Genomic DNA, 14058 nt, shown 5'->3' with positions numbered 1-14058 from the left:
TGCCATTCTTACATCGAAGTCTTTAAGCATAGGTTTAGATAGTGCCATCTATGGCTAGCTGTAAAATAAGCAAAACCTTTTACCACTCCAAGCATGGTATTTCAGCTTTGGACTGGTAAACTACCATCCAAGCTAACCTGAAATGCATAAGGCAACTTCTGATGTGTTTTACTCTTGTTAGAGCTCTCCAAAGATGTATAGCTTTGTCAAGACACAAGATAAGACCCAATATAAGTAAAAACCATGACCTTTCAGGCTTAGGGTGCTGCTTAAGATTTGAAGGAAGCAGATTCACAGTGATGGTAGTGTTGTATAATCACATAACTTAACTTAAATTAGTTTTGTACCCTGAGCCTGAAAGGGTATTTTTTTACTCCTTTTGAGTGATCCCATGTGTTTGTACAATGTTTGCCCAGTGGTGGTTGTTAGGAGTGTGTTTTCATAGGAAATGCACTTTTTGTGTTGCTAATAAAAAGCAATCTTGGTCAATCAATTCTAGCTTTCTGCCAAATTTGCTGTAAATATGTTCAGCGATTTGAGCTGTAGTGGTGTCTAAAGTTCCTATGGGAAAAAAAATGAGGATTTTTTTGTTTTGCTTTGGCATCCCATTTCTCAGCCCCCACAGATCACCCTGAAACTTTAAATGCACAAACCTGTCAAGCTAGTCAGAAAGTGGCACCTTTTTTAGAAAGTTTTGTGCAGATTTGTCAAACAGTGCCAAAGTTATTAACAATACAAAAACGCTTTTCCTATGGAACAACTGACCTAACTATGACCTATGTGTGTGTGTGTGTATATATATATATATATATATATATATATATATATATATATGTTTATATATGTTTATATATATATATATATGTTTATAAATATACATATATATACATAAATATATATATATATATGTATATATATATATATATGTATATATATATATATATATATATATATACATAAATATATATATATATATACACACACACACACACACCAGTGCCAGTCGCCACTAGATAGTTATGGTTAGGACCTAGTTTCTATAGAAAAAGCATTTATTGACTTGCCTATATCTTTGGCGCCCATTGATCTTCACAAAATGTTCACAATAAATTTGATGCTCACTTTATCTGCTATCTGGAAAGTTTCAGGATGATCCGTAATCTGGGGGCTGAGAAATAGAGGGTGTCCTAAAACTTGTTTTCCCCATGTTAGTTTCTATAAGGATTTTGAACATGACTACAGCCCAGAACACTGGACGGGAATACACTAGATTTGGCAAAAAGGTAGGTCTTAATCCAAAAAGTGCCCTTTGTGTTATTTGGTGTAAATCTGTTCACTGGTTTTTGAGATATTTTAAAAAAAAAAAAATATATATATATATATATATATATATATATATATATATATATATATATATATATATATATATACATATATATATATATACATATACATATATATATATATATATATATATATATATATATATATATATATAGGCGGAGCCTAAGCACAGATCTCATGGTGAGATCTGATGGGCTGCCAGCACTTCAACCAATGTACATGACAGCACTCCATTGAAATGCAATGTAGTAAATGGCAGGTTTTGAGGGACACAAAAAGAGAACATATAAGGGGTGATACATTTTAGTTTCAAATATAAATCATTTGCTGATGGTACAATACTAATTTTAGGAATCGTGGTGTGTTTTAAGGTGACTTTACCCTGCTAGGATTTCATGACTCATGTTTGAGAGAAAACTGTTTCCAGATGATTTTCTCATAGAGATTATGGAAGGTGCACCAGAAACTAAAATGAGAGCATATTTTCTGTAAATTCACACTATCTTTCTCAGCCATATGAGAATTAAGCCAGACATTCACAGTGAAATGTACTTCCATAACGAGAAACCTGCCAGTTGATTCCCCTGTGTTCTACTGCATCCTGCCAGAGTGTTCTACAGAACAACTAGGGTGCTAACAGTCTTACTTATGACAAACGTGTGGCACTTGTGAAGCCATCTTGACTGAATTAAACTGGTAAAACTAAAACAAGTTAATTTAGAAAAGAACGAAATAAGGGGGTTCATAATGGCAAAGCAATGTAGATTTTCCTAGTGATTTATGAAAGAAAGTCTTAATTCTTTTAAAGACACGGAGGCAAGTATTTTGCTTTCAATTCTTGCCAATTTTTTAATAGCAGCAGTCAAGATAATGTGAAAAAACTACAAATCCCATGAGGCAAAAGATACATAACCAATGGGGTTGAAAAGTAGTACATTATAAACACCAAATCATAACATCGCAAACCCCATAATACCTAACTTGACTTCGAACAGCCCTTTTTTCTTGTGTGAGAAGTTAATAAGTATTGAACAATGGTGAAATAGAGAAAATAATGCCCATCGCCATAATGGGGGAAAAAAGCTCTTGAAAACAGTTCCTAAATTTGGGATGTAGGAGAATGAAATAAGTTTCAGGAAACCCATGAAGTTCTGAAGGTGAAGAAGAGTGCTTGGAAAAAACAGTTGAACATGGTAGAGAGTTACGAGGTTGCTGGCGTAGATGTTGAAGCCACTGTCGGGGAAGGAAAGAAACATGAAATTAGATGATTTTGAGGCAGGATAATACTCAACTCTGTATCTAGTGAGAAACGTTTCAACCATTGCTGGCATAGTTTCCCTACACTGTATGTTACTATACCTGCATGTTCAGATGACACAAACCGAGGGTCTAGCCTATTTGTTCTAAAGCCCACCATGGAGTTTATAAAAAGTTCATGACACCCATTGGTATCTATTGGCCACAATAACCACCCGCCAGGACATGACAGTGAAGCATTAAATGTGCCACTCTGGTTCCATTCATCAATCTGATTTTCAATTGCATTAATGTATTTTTGCCATTTGTGAAATTTTGCAGGGGCAGGAATACTGGGCGCATTCAATTCCTTAATCTTTGCTAAGCCTAAACAACTTGTTTGTTGTACAGTTTCATTTAAAAATATCATTTGAACAGGTATCAGGCATGCTCTAAACAAAGCTTCCTTCCCCCTTATATGCCAATTTTCTGTTCCCCATACATTTTTTAAGTCAATCAACTTCAGCCAATATTCACAGCCTTCTATAGCCAATCGGGAAACAAAGGAATCTGAATAGATTAATTTTGTATCTGTCAATAATATGTGTACATTTTCCATAGGCAGCAATTTAAAATAACATGACTCAGCATTTTTAACACTGTGCCCAGAAAAATATGCAAACTTATCAGAATATGTTTTAGAACTCTCTTTTGGTGGAGTTGGACAATATTCCCATTGTGTGTAATTAAAAATAGTCTTTGTGGTACTTGCTCTATGATTGAAATGGTGTCCATAATAATTACAGCAAAACATGTCACCATAATTTTCTATTGATTGATAAAAATCCTCACTTTCAAATACAGTAAAATACTGCAATTCAGTCATCGTAGAATCAACTGTTTTCACATCCCAGTCATCAGAAACAACTCTGGATATTATTACATCGTTCAGTGAAAGTTTAAACACATATGGTATTTAAATGACCTCCGTGGGGCAGTATATATAAAATTTGACTTTATCCCAAATAATCCCATCAGGAATTGGTTTAGCAGAAATGTTCACGAAAGACAAGTCTCTGCAGACCTTGTGAGAAGAAAAATGGGATTTTAGGACCTCATCCACCAGTTCACCTATTGATCTTTCAGGAAGAAATTGACCATGTATTAATAAAAAGAATGTTACAGCAAAGCCAATCCAAAGAAGGAAAGCTGATACAGTCAAGGAAAGCCATAGATAGTTCCATGGGAATTTAAAGTAATTTGTTTTAAGCCAATTTATCAGCTTACATGTTTTTGACAGGTCAGAGGTAGAAGAGGCGACTGAGTCCGAGAAGGTGTTGTTGATGTCAGCAAAGTATCCAGAAGCAGTTTGTATAAAAACTGGAGCCGTATTTGTTGGAGGAAGACCGGTAAGGGTCTCCTGCGGTGGTTCAGAATAAATGACGCTATCTGTCTGTGTTGAAGTTGTGTCAAATTGATCAGTTATTTCTGTATTATTTGTTTAAACAGATCTTATTGGAACCAATGTAAGATCATTTTCCATCCTCCCCAAGCTCGGAAAAGTATCAGCGTTGCTGCTTACAAGTTGTAGAGGGACTTCTTGACCAGTAGTGAGAGGGATTCGGGAACTACTGGCTGTTCCTCTTGGTCTGCTGTGCAGGATCGGCCACATGGTGTAATTTGACATTGTCGATAGATACAAAGCGATTTTCTTTAGCACCAGCCAACGGTGCCAAGAATGACAGTTCTGGTACCATGCATTCCCAGGACTGGGACCGGCGCACGATAAGAAGGACCAAACTCCTTTTTCACAGCAACCTTTTCACGTACTAGATCCCCAACCTTAGGAATCCAGCCAGTAGGTGTTATTGGCACATCCTTAATTCCTGTGGAGGCGACATTGGCAGAAGCGTTGTCATCATGGAACTGTTGTAATTCCTACATGACAGTGATACGTTCATTTATGTCAAAAGGTGTTTCTGCTGCCTCCATGCCAGGGCCATCAAGATCGGGAACATACATTCGAATTCCGAACAAGCACTCATATGAATTACGACCACCCAGGGACCTTCTAGGCAGATTGTTAAGTGCTCTCTGGACTCCATACAGGTGGTTAAGCCAACTACGACCCGTACCTAAGACTCTGGTTGGTAAGGACTGCTTTAAATCATGGTTTCGTCGCTCCACAGCACTATTTCCCTCGGGATGAAATGAAGACGAGTAATGGAGTTGGACCCCTAACAAAGCCATGGTGTCCCTGAATGCCCTTGAGGCAAAAGCAGGGCCCTAGTCTGAGTGGAATGCAGCAACTGCAAATCTTTAATAACAGTCAGAGCGTCAGCCGCGCATTGTGGCCACACCCATAGAAATCTGGAGCAAGAGTCGACAGCGACTAAGATGTATTTGCATGCACTGTCCGGTGTTAGGGCACCACAATGGTCCAAGTACACACATTGTATTGGTTTGTTGGAAATTATGAGGGGTTTCTGAGGTGGGCGTTTGACGGTAGAACCGTAATTTGTTGGCAGATGTCACAACAAAGGACATACTGCTTGGCCTGTTTGTATAGACCTGGCCACCAATAACATTCTTGCAACAATGATATTGTAGCCGCCACACCAGCATGGGCAGATGCTACCCCCTCATGCGCTGCTTTAATCACCTCTGATCTTATGTCTTTGTTGGGAATTACTCGAACACCTACGCCTGGTATTACTACTTCAGCGTCTAGGAAGCCTTCCATTCGGTAGGAATATTTGGCAGGAAATTCTTTTGGATAAGGCGTGCCTCCATCCGTAGCTTTCATGGCATCCCATATGTCCTGGTCTGGTTTCGCTCCTGAGCGGGATACTGCAGCAACTGTAGCCGTAGCTTCAGCTGACTTTGCGGCTTCATCAGCCAGTGTATTTCCATCAACGTGTATTCCAACGTGCTGGTGTCCAAGAGTATGTACAACATGGACATTTGGTAGCGTTTCCTTCAGATCTGCTACTTTTCCCCACAGAAGTCTATGTTTAATGGTGTCGCCTTTAGAATCCCTGAACCCATTCTGGCGCCAGTAATGCAGGTATTCTTTGAAGACTGGACACAGTAGTACGGATCACAGACAATCAGTGTTAGCTGTGTAGGATCCGTATGTTCCAGTGCCATCACCAGAGCCTTTAGCTCTGCTAATTGTGCTGTGCAATCCCCTAGGGTTTGCGTGAAGGTATGCTGGGGACAAAATACATTATCCTCCAAATAGCCACTTACGACTGCGCAAGCAGCGGAGTATTGATGTTTTGTGACAATTGCAGGCTGTGCTGATCCATCGGTATACATGACTCTTTGATATTGATCAATAGCAGTGTATTTGCTGGAACTGGATATTCTAGTTCATATTGCAAAAATTCTTGAGTTTGTATTTTTGGGTAAAAAATGTAGTTTACATCAGTGGCTGTCAAAGAAATTGCCCATTGAATCCAACGTGGATGTAATGCTTTGGCGTTGGGAACGCTGGCTTTAGTAACAGCCTCAAGGACTGGGGTTGGAACGATGACAATAATGCGTTTGCCTTGGGCTAGAGGATTTCCTTTAATGACGGCCATCTGAACAGCAGTGAGAATTTTCTCAGTGGGAGCAAAGCGTTGTTCTGCTGCTGAATACAAATGTGATTTGTACGGGATTAGGACTGTCTCACCCTCATTGAAAGTTACATAGGTGAAACCAATGGTACCAGCCATTGCTCTGATGATCAGATGTGTTTTGTTGCCCCTTGTGTGTAGGTGTTGTGCTGCAAGCATGTCTGTTTCCAAAGCTCTGAGAATACGTGTGTGTTCGACTGTCCAAAATTTACATGAAAAGTCTGGACGTATTAAGTCATATAAAGGTTTTATGCGTGATGCAAAATCAGGAATGTAAGCTCTGCCAAAATTTAGAAAACCCAATAGAGATTGGAGTTTTTTAATAGTATTTGGAGGTTGTAACTGTGCACATTTTTCCAATAATTGTGGCGCTGGGCTCTTTCCTTCACCTGATAGCTCATATCCCAGAAACAGGACGCTAAGAAAAGCTATATATATATTTTTTTTAAATTAAATTTGTAGATCAACTGGGCAAATCCCACAACAATGCGGGCTACCCGTCTTAAATGTTGCAGCAATTCATCATCCCTGATATATATCATCTACAAAGGACAATGATTCAGGGTCTATGTTGTGCAATATTGATGTCACACGAGCCGCGAACAGTCCTGGACTGTTCTTGTACCCCTGGGGTAACGAACAGAATTTGTTTTGGCAGCCTAGTACACTGAAACTTGTTAAGTCTTTACTCTCAGGCGCTATATTTTGCAGAAAAAACCATTGGAAATATCCAGAGTTGTTTTGTATTTTTTAAGCACTATGTTGTTCATCAGTGCTGTGCTATGTGAGTTTTGTATAGCATATGTGCGTGTATGACTGTTTAAGTGTCTGTAGTCCAAGACTATTCTGTACGAATAGTCTGGGTTAGCTACTGGGAATAATGGATTGTTCATTGGTGAGACACAGGGCTTGATTACGCCCTGGTACTCAAGTTGTGTGAAGATTTCCCTCATGGGTGCTTTAGCATCATGCTTTATTGGATATTGGGGTTGATTTTTAATAGGGATTACATGATAAGGGGAGTCTTTATCTCATCGTACGTGGTTGCGATATAACACGGTGCCTGCACCAATGCCCAATCAATGGTGTAGGATTCTGTGAGCTCCTCGGAAACAAGAGGCGAGAAAGAAGGTTTAATAACCTCTTTCTCATATGGGCAAGTACCCACCTCTCTCACTGTGTTTTTCCGATGAGTCCTGAAAGGAACGAGATTGGCATGTATCAGTATATTGATATCTGTCCACAGGAAACCATTCAGTAGAGTTAGGGTGATGTATACTATTAAGGTCGAACATTGGTACACCCTCTGACTCTGGAACCATCTTAGATTTGGAGGTTTCTTGAGGAGAAAATTTTAGTTTTTTAGGAGAAGGGGGAGTGAAGGAATCTACATCCCCATCCCCATCTTTATCGTTATCATAATAAATATCACCCATATCTTCATCAGTGTCATGGATGTGAGAAATTACTTTTCGGGATAAGATATGCTTTGTTTTTATTTTGCATATAATAGAGGATGATTTATCAATTGTATCTTGTTTATTCACCTCCTTCATAGGAGGCCTGTGAGGAACTGCATCCTTTGCCTTGTGTGAGGAAACCTCACTAATCTTAAGTTATTTAACTTTTAAGGCTGAAGACCAACAGTATTGTTAAGTACCATTGTTTTGCATTTCTGCTATTCCCAGCTGAATGGGACAAAATCGTCTTAGACATTAAATTAATCACTGAATTCTCCATATTTTTAGTCATTTTGTCCATTGGGTCAGTAAATGCCTGTTCCACAGAAGCTTGAATGAATTCATTCAAATCATCTTTGAGAGAAACCTCCTCATCATTGTTTTCTTGCAGTAAAGGAGAACTATCAATCTCCACAATGACCAGGAACATTTTAACAGTGAGTAAAACAAAATGACTGTGTGCTTGGGGTTAACATATCCAAAGAGCTAAGCAGGCTCAATAAACTCTTCCTGTGGGTGTTTTCTTCAGCATAGAGAGTCTGTGAAGAGAGGCTGGAGGCCGGAGGTGGGCAGCTTCAAAGGCAGTGTCCCTCAGAGCGACAAAGGCACATGGAACCTAAAGCGAGACTGAAAAAACTGTTTGCTTCGGCTCAACAGGAGGAAGGAACCAATGGAAAGGCCAAATACCATGATACAAAAGGAGATGAGCAGAGAAGGAGAAGATTGAAGACACTTCTCTGAACTTCAATATAAAACAATGACCGTGGGCTGGGAATGAGTTGCAGCCGAGGGAACAGGCGCTCGTGGGCAATGCAGCAAGAAGTCAACTAGGCATAAAGCAATGCGCTAAGCAAACTAAGCGGCATATTTAAGAGCTTCTAGTGCCACCGGAGTGTCAATTTTAGTGACGCTTGGGTGGAAATATCCAATGCACCGTATTTACAAGTTGTCTTAAAGCTACCTTGTAAATACAGCCCCTTCACACACAGCACTTTGAGTGGGAGGGGTGTGCAAAGGGTGTTGCTGTGGATGTGCCACAGCAATACCCATTGCATTTTGATGCTGCCCCAGATTTATGAGATTTCATAAACTTAAGGCAGCACCAAAATCTAACTGGCATTAGCAGGGTGCAAGGAGGAGAAATGCTTTCATTTCTCCTTGTTTTTGCTCTTTCTATGTGTGCTGTATTGTGCAGCACACATAAAAAGAGCAAATCACCATTTGAGATTGTTTTTGTGCAGGAAGGTGTTCCTTCCTACACAAAGACAATATCCCCCTCAATGCAGCCTTCCTTTCACAATGGTGCAAGGGTTGCTGCATTGGCGCATGGCAGCAAATTGAGCACTCGAGCAGGGGGGTGCCACAGGGGTACACCGTATTCTGTTAAATACAGCTCATCCCTGCGTTGTGAAAATGACGGTGCCTGATGCTGCCAAATTTTGCATAGCGATGTGCACTGTCATTTTCCCTTAAATCTGGCCCTAAATGAGCAATAGACATTAAAGACACACCATGTACAACTTAATAAGCACAATATTTGAATGAATACTTATCTTGACTGCGAGCTGCAAGAAAAGGGGTCTCTTCTCAGTTAAGTTAGGTATTATAGTGTTTGCTATGTTATGATTGGCTGTTTATAATGCACTACATTTTCAATCCCATTGGCTATGTATCCTTTGCCTCATGGGATTTGTAGTTGTTTAAAATTACCTTAACTGCTGCTATTAAAAATTTGTCAAGAATTGAAAGCATAAGAGGAGCCTCCAGTCTTGAAAAAAACTATGATTAGAGCTGTAGAAAGAAAAATTAGTTAGGGTTATTTCAGTTAACTATAACTTATGCCCTAATGTAAATATAATTCACTCCTTCACCATGCACTGCTAATTACCCCAGATATTCCATCAATCATGACATTTTCTATGACATCACTGATAATATCACTGTAACATTTGCATTAAAAATATTGATGAGAAAACTGCATGGCGGGGAAGCGAGTTATAGTTACATTAGGGGACCGAGTTTCAGTTACTTGAAATAACTGTAACAGTTGAATTTCTATGGTTTTGTATGTTTAAAATTATAACGTCCCTGTAATCTTTGTTTTTTTTAGTGAATATATGTATATTTATTTATGTATGGAGAGAGAGAGAAAGAGAGAGATGTATAAGTGGATGTACGAAGTTTATATTGGTAAATATATTCCTTAATATACCTACTTTATGAATACCTTGGTAATCGCGTTGCACTATATCTATGTCCACCAGTCACTGATATTCAACCATATTTTTTATTCTTGCCTTTGGTACTTCAATAAATAAAAAAAAAATGAAAAAAATCAAATTCAGAAATCTGTTATTTACTACTGACTAATTCAAATTCCACCGATACAAATGGAATGTGGCCAATAACTGCGGCCCTAGTTAATAATTAATATTGCTGCATGTACGTAGTATTGAAGCAATACCTTAAATCTCTATAAAATCAAGAAACAAATAGTAACAAAACAGTAAATATTTCCTAAAAGATGGCTAATTCACGCTTGACCAATGATATGAATATTTATTAGAAGCAATTTCGATAATTAAGAAACACTGTCTCCCGCGCCTTATGTATTTATTAATAGTGAAAACATATTTTAAGAACCAGTAGGATGAGAAATTGCCCAACATTAAACAACATTTCTATTTTAAAAGTCTGAACTTCATAGAACGGATTAGATGTGTTTTCTTTTAGTTACTTGTTGAAATGTGCTGCAAGTCTTAAACATAAGATAAAGAATGACAGTGTGTAGAAGGTAGACACAAAGATTGCATGACAATATCTAAGTGTCTGCTTAAAATGTATTTGTGTAGGTTTATTGTGATGCTTTACACTTCTAACCTAAAACGCATCACTCAGTTCCCATTCTGCCTTTAAAAAGGGGATGTAATGTGATCTATTTCCATCTTTGACTGATGATACTGAGGTATAATCGCTTTTGTGTTCATATACCAGTATCTAGGCCTGCCACTGAAAAGAAAAACAGGCAGCTGTAAAAGGCTTAGGGCCTATTTACAGCGACCAGACATTAAAAACAAGAAACTCATAGAGAACGTGTTTCATATTAGAATGCATGAGAAGCGATTTAGAATGTTACTGCTTATATTCACCGAAAATCATCTTTGCAAGAATTGCATAAAATATAAAAAAATAATAAAATAGCAAAATTCAATGAATTGTGATTATGTCAAATGATACTATGCGGCAAACATATGATGTGAATCAGCAATTTTCATTTGAGGGGTCTATTGGGCTTCCAGCTTGGCTTATTATGGAAATGAAATATTTTGTCTTCACCATCAGTAGGTCCTATTAGGAACTGAAATGAATGGAATATCGGGCAGGACAAAAACATTTACTAAACATATAGACCGAATGACATTTTCGCAACAAAGAACAGAATGAGAAAGATGTGCCTGGTGTATCCATGCAGATGGGTGTACCACACTTACATTTTCACAATAACGATTTGGTAATCTTTTTAAGTCAAATCAATTTTTCAAGCACAATGAAAATTGACATTTTTAAGAGGACATCCTTTAATGATCTAATAAATACTTTCTGTCTTCCCTCCACGTTACATTGGCAGAAGTACAAAAGGCGCTGAAGTGGAGGTTTTGTCTTCTGTAACCACCTGTGTTTATGTTTAGTAGTCAAAACCGGGGCTGACTTTAGCCCTGGGGGAGCTCTGTGTGACAATCTTTTTTGGCACCTATCCTCCATGACCTTCTATTCGGATTCCCTCACTATAATCCAGCAAAAGTGCACCTCATCTCTCCTTAGCCCCTCTCTCGCATGCATTTCCTTTGTTTTAAAGCTATGGTAACAGCTGGCTTTACTAATCCACCCAGATGTTCACATAAAATACAGATCTGTTCTTTGCATCAGGCATATTAACACTCTGTGCTACTTAATGGCGAGTCAAAACTACCACTAGACACAACTATGATCTCTCTCGCTCTATCAGGAACATTAATCCCAAGAGTCATCTTGATATTTTTACTGTTGCCTGACAACATGGAACTCTGCTTCAGCTGCTTTTAAACTGTAGTTATTCCTAAACACAGCTCCACCCTTGAGGTCAGTGCCCACCTCTAAGTCATCGCCCAGTGTGGCTACACTGGTCACACCCCCTAAAGTCGACCTTGATCAAAACTATGACAAAATTAAATATTTGTGAAAAATTGCATAACAATAACTGAAGGTGCACCAGCAGTGTTCACAAATCATTTACCATGTCCACGCATTTCGATGAGCGTTATCAAAATTGCCAAATACTATTCTCATAAAACAAACATCTTTAAAAGATAAAAAATAATAATTGCAAAAGGTGTGACAATGTGTCTACCTCTTCCTGACTTCATTTACATCTATAAGCAAGGTCCATTGAGTGCATTTACTGAGACGCAAAACAATAATCGTGCTCTCGGCAGTCAGGGCTTGCAAATACAGGCCTAGGGGCCACTCTTCTTGAGAACAAAGGGTGAGGCTCCCTCGGGATCAGCAGCCACACAAATTATGACCAAAAATCAGAAAGATAGGGAACTTTTTTCAGACAAATGCAAAGTTGTGTGGGTGGCAAAGCCACACAGTTTATTGAAGCCTTTAGTCCGTACTCTATTTCGTGTATAAGAAAAGAGATGGAGGTGATATCTAGTCAAGGACAGGTGCCCAGTTTCTCCGGATTTTCATGAGTTTTTTCTTTCTTTCAGTGAGCAAATGCTGTGAGATCCATACAGGTGCCGTGTGGCTATTGCTGTAATTATCCTTTTGCTGACATGAACCAAATGGGCTTGATAATAGGGTGTTACGAGTACAGAAATGTTGTAAATTTCATCTTGCTCCCACTAACGGCCAGGTGACTTCCCCTTCCTCGTTGTGATTTTAGGTATCACGGAATGACCCTTTAAGCAGGAGCTGTATGCTGCAGTGTGCAATTTCTCAAACAGCTATTTTGTGACAACAGGAGTCAGGAAAGGGAGTGTGAGCTCCCACACATCTAATAAGTGCATACTTTAAATGTATTTGTGACGTAGAGAGAGTAACATTCTCATGAAGAACTGGTCTTCGCGGTCTTTAGGTGGTCTTTTCTTTGGCTTGCTAGCCTCCACTCAAGGATCGATATGTATCTAAAAATAATGCCTGTTACCCAAACAACTAGTGCCAAATTGTAGTTCGAATAATCATCAGTGTGAGATACTCCTACTGCTAAACTAAGGAGCATATGTAAAAGGAAGTGGTGCATCACCTTTGATGTGCTACTTTTATCGCAACCCCTATGCGCCGCACCTAATATCATTATGGTAGAGCTGTATTTACAATATGGCACACCATGGCGCATGTTAGCACCATAGTGTCATTTTTGCACGCTATTGTGGCTTATTGGTCGACTAGCGTCAAAAAGGGTCGTGCTAGTCTAGCAATGCGTGTGGAGCCCCTTTGGAAACAATGGGAGCATCACATTAACACCTGCCTTGGGAATGCATTAAAAATGGAGGGAAAAATGGCACAGTGAAATCTCATACATTTCACTGCACCATTTTTCTGGGCCTCGTAACAAGGGAACGCCATCCATGCATACATTATGCATAATGTGGCACATGGGGTTATAAAGTAGCACAATGCCTGCATTGCACCACTTTGTAAATTTGGTGAAGTAAAAAGGCCTCCTTGATGCCGCTTTAGTGTAAAAAAAAAAAATTACACTAGGGTAGCACAGAGAGGTGCTAGGGGCTTGTAAATATGCCCCTAAGGGGCATGTTTATACTTTTTAATGCAGAACTGCATTAATGCAGTTTTGCATCAAAAGGTTTAGCAACGGCTTGCCCCATTCCTGAGTGCCAGACGGGTGCCGTGTTTTTGGAATGGTGCCAGCCCATGCAAAGGGTGGGGGTGGCGGTATGGGAGAAGGGGGTTTTGCACCAAAAAATGACGTTAGGCTGGTTAGAGGCAAAACAAATGCCATCCATACCACATGACTCTTGTCTTAGAGAAGACAAGAGTCATGCCCACCACCCCAATGGCCAGCACAGGGGACTAGTGTCCCCTGGGCATGACCATTGCACCCTATGCCATGCCATGGGCCCCAAGTTGGGCCCCGATGGCACTTTAATTTAAAAATATATATATTTACCAATATTCACTCTACTTACCTGGGATGGGGTCCCCTATCCTCCGGTGTCCCTCTGGTGTGGGTGGGGGTGTTCCTGGGGCTTGAGGAGGGCACCTGTGGACCATAGGTCCCCTAATGCCTGGTCTGACCCAGGCATTAAATAATGGTGCAAAGTAAGCTTTGCACCATTATTTAACCCCTCCTCCCACCTCTGCGTTATTTTAGCACAGGGGGATAAATAGGG

The 14058-nt window shown here is 39.4% G+C and overlaps 1 protein-coding gene across 2 annotated transcripts in view; it reads left to right on the top strand.

The window, feature by feature from the left end:
- PTPRD (protein tyrosine phosphatase receptor type D) overlaps positions 1 to 14058 on the top strand; it is a 3982777-nt gene that overhangs the window by 589517 nt on the left and 3379202 nt on the right. The window lies entirely within an intron of this gene.

This window comes from Pleurodeles waltl, chromosome 1_1 (genome assembly GCF_031143425.1).
Source record: "Pleurodeles waltl isolate 20211129_DDA chromosome 1_1, aPleWal1.hap1.20221129, whole genome shotgun sequence".
Lineage (NCBI taxonomy): Eukaryota > Metazoa > Chordata > Amphibia > Caudata > Salamandridae > Pleurodeles > Pleurodeles waltl.
This window is presented reverse-complemented; position numbering and strand designations above follow the sequence as displayed.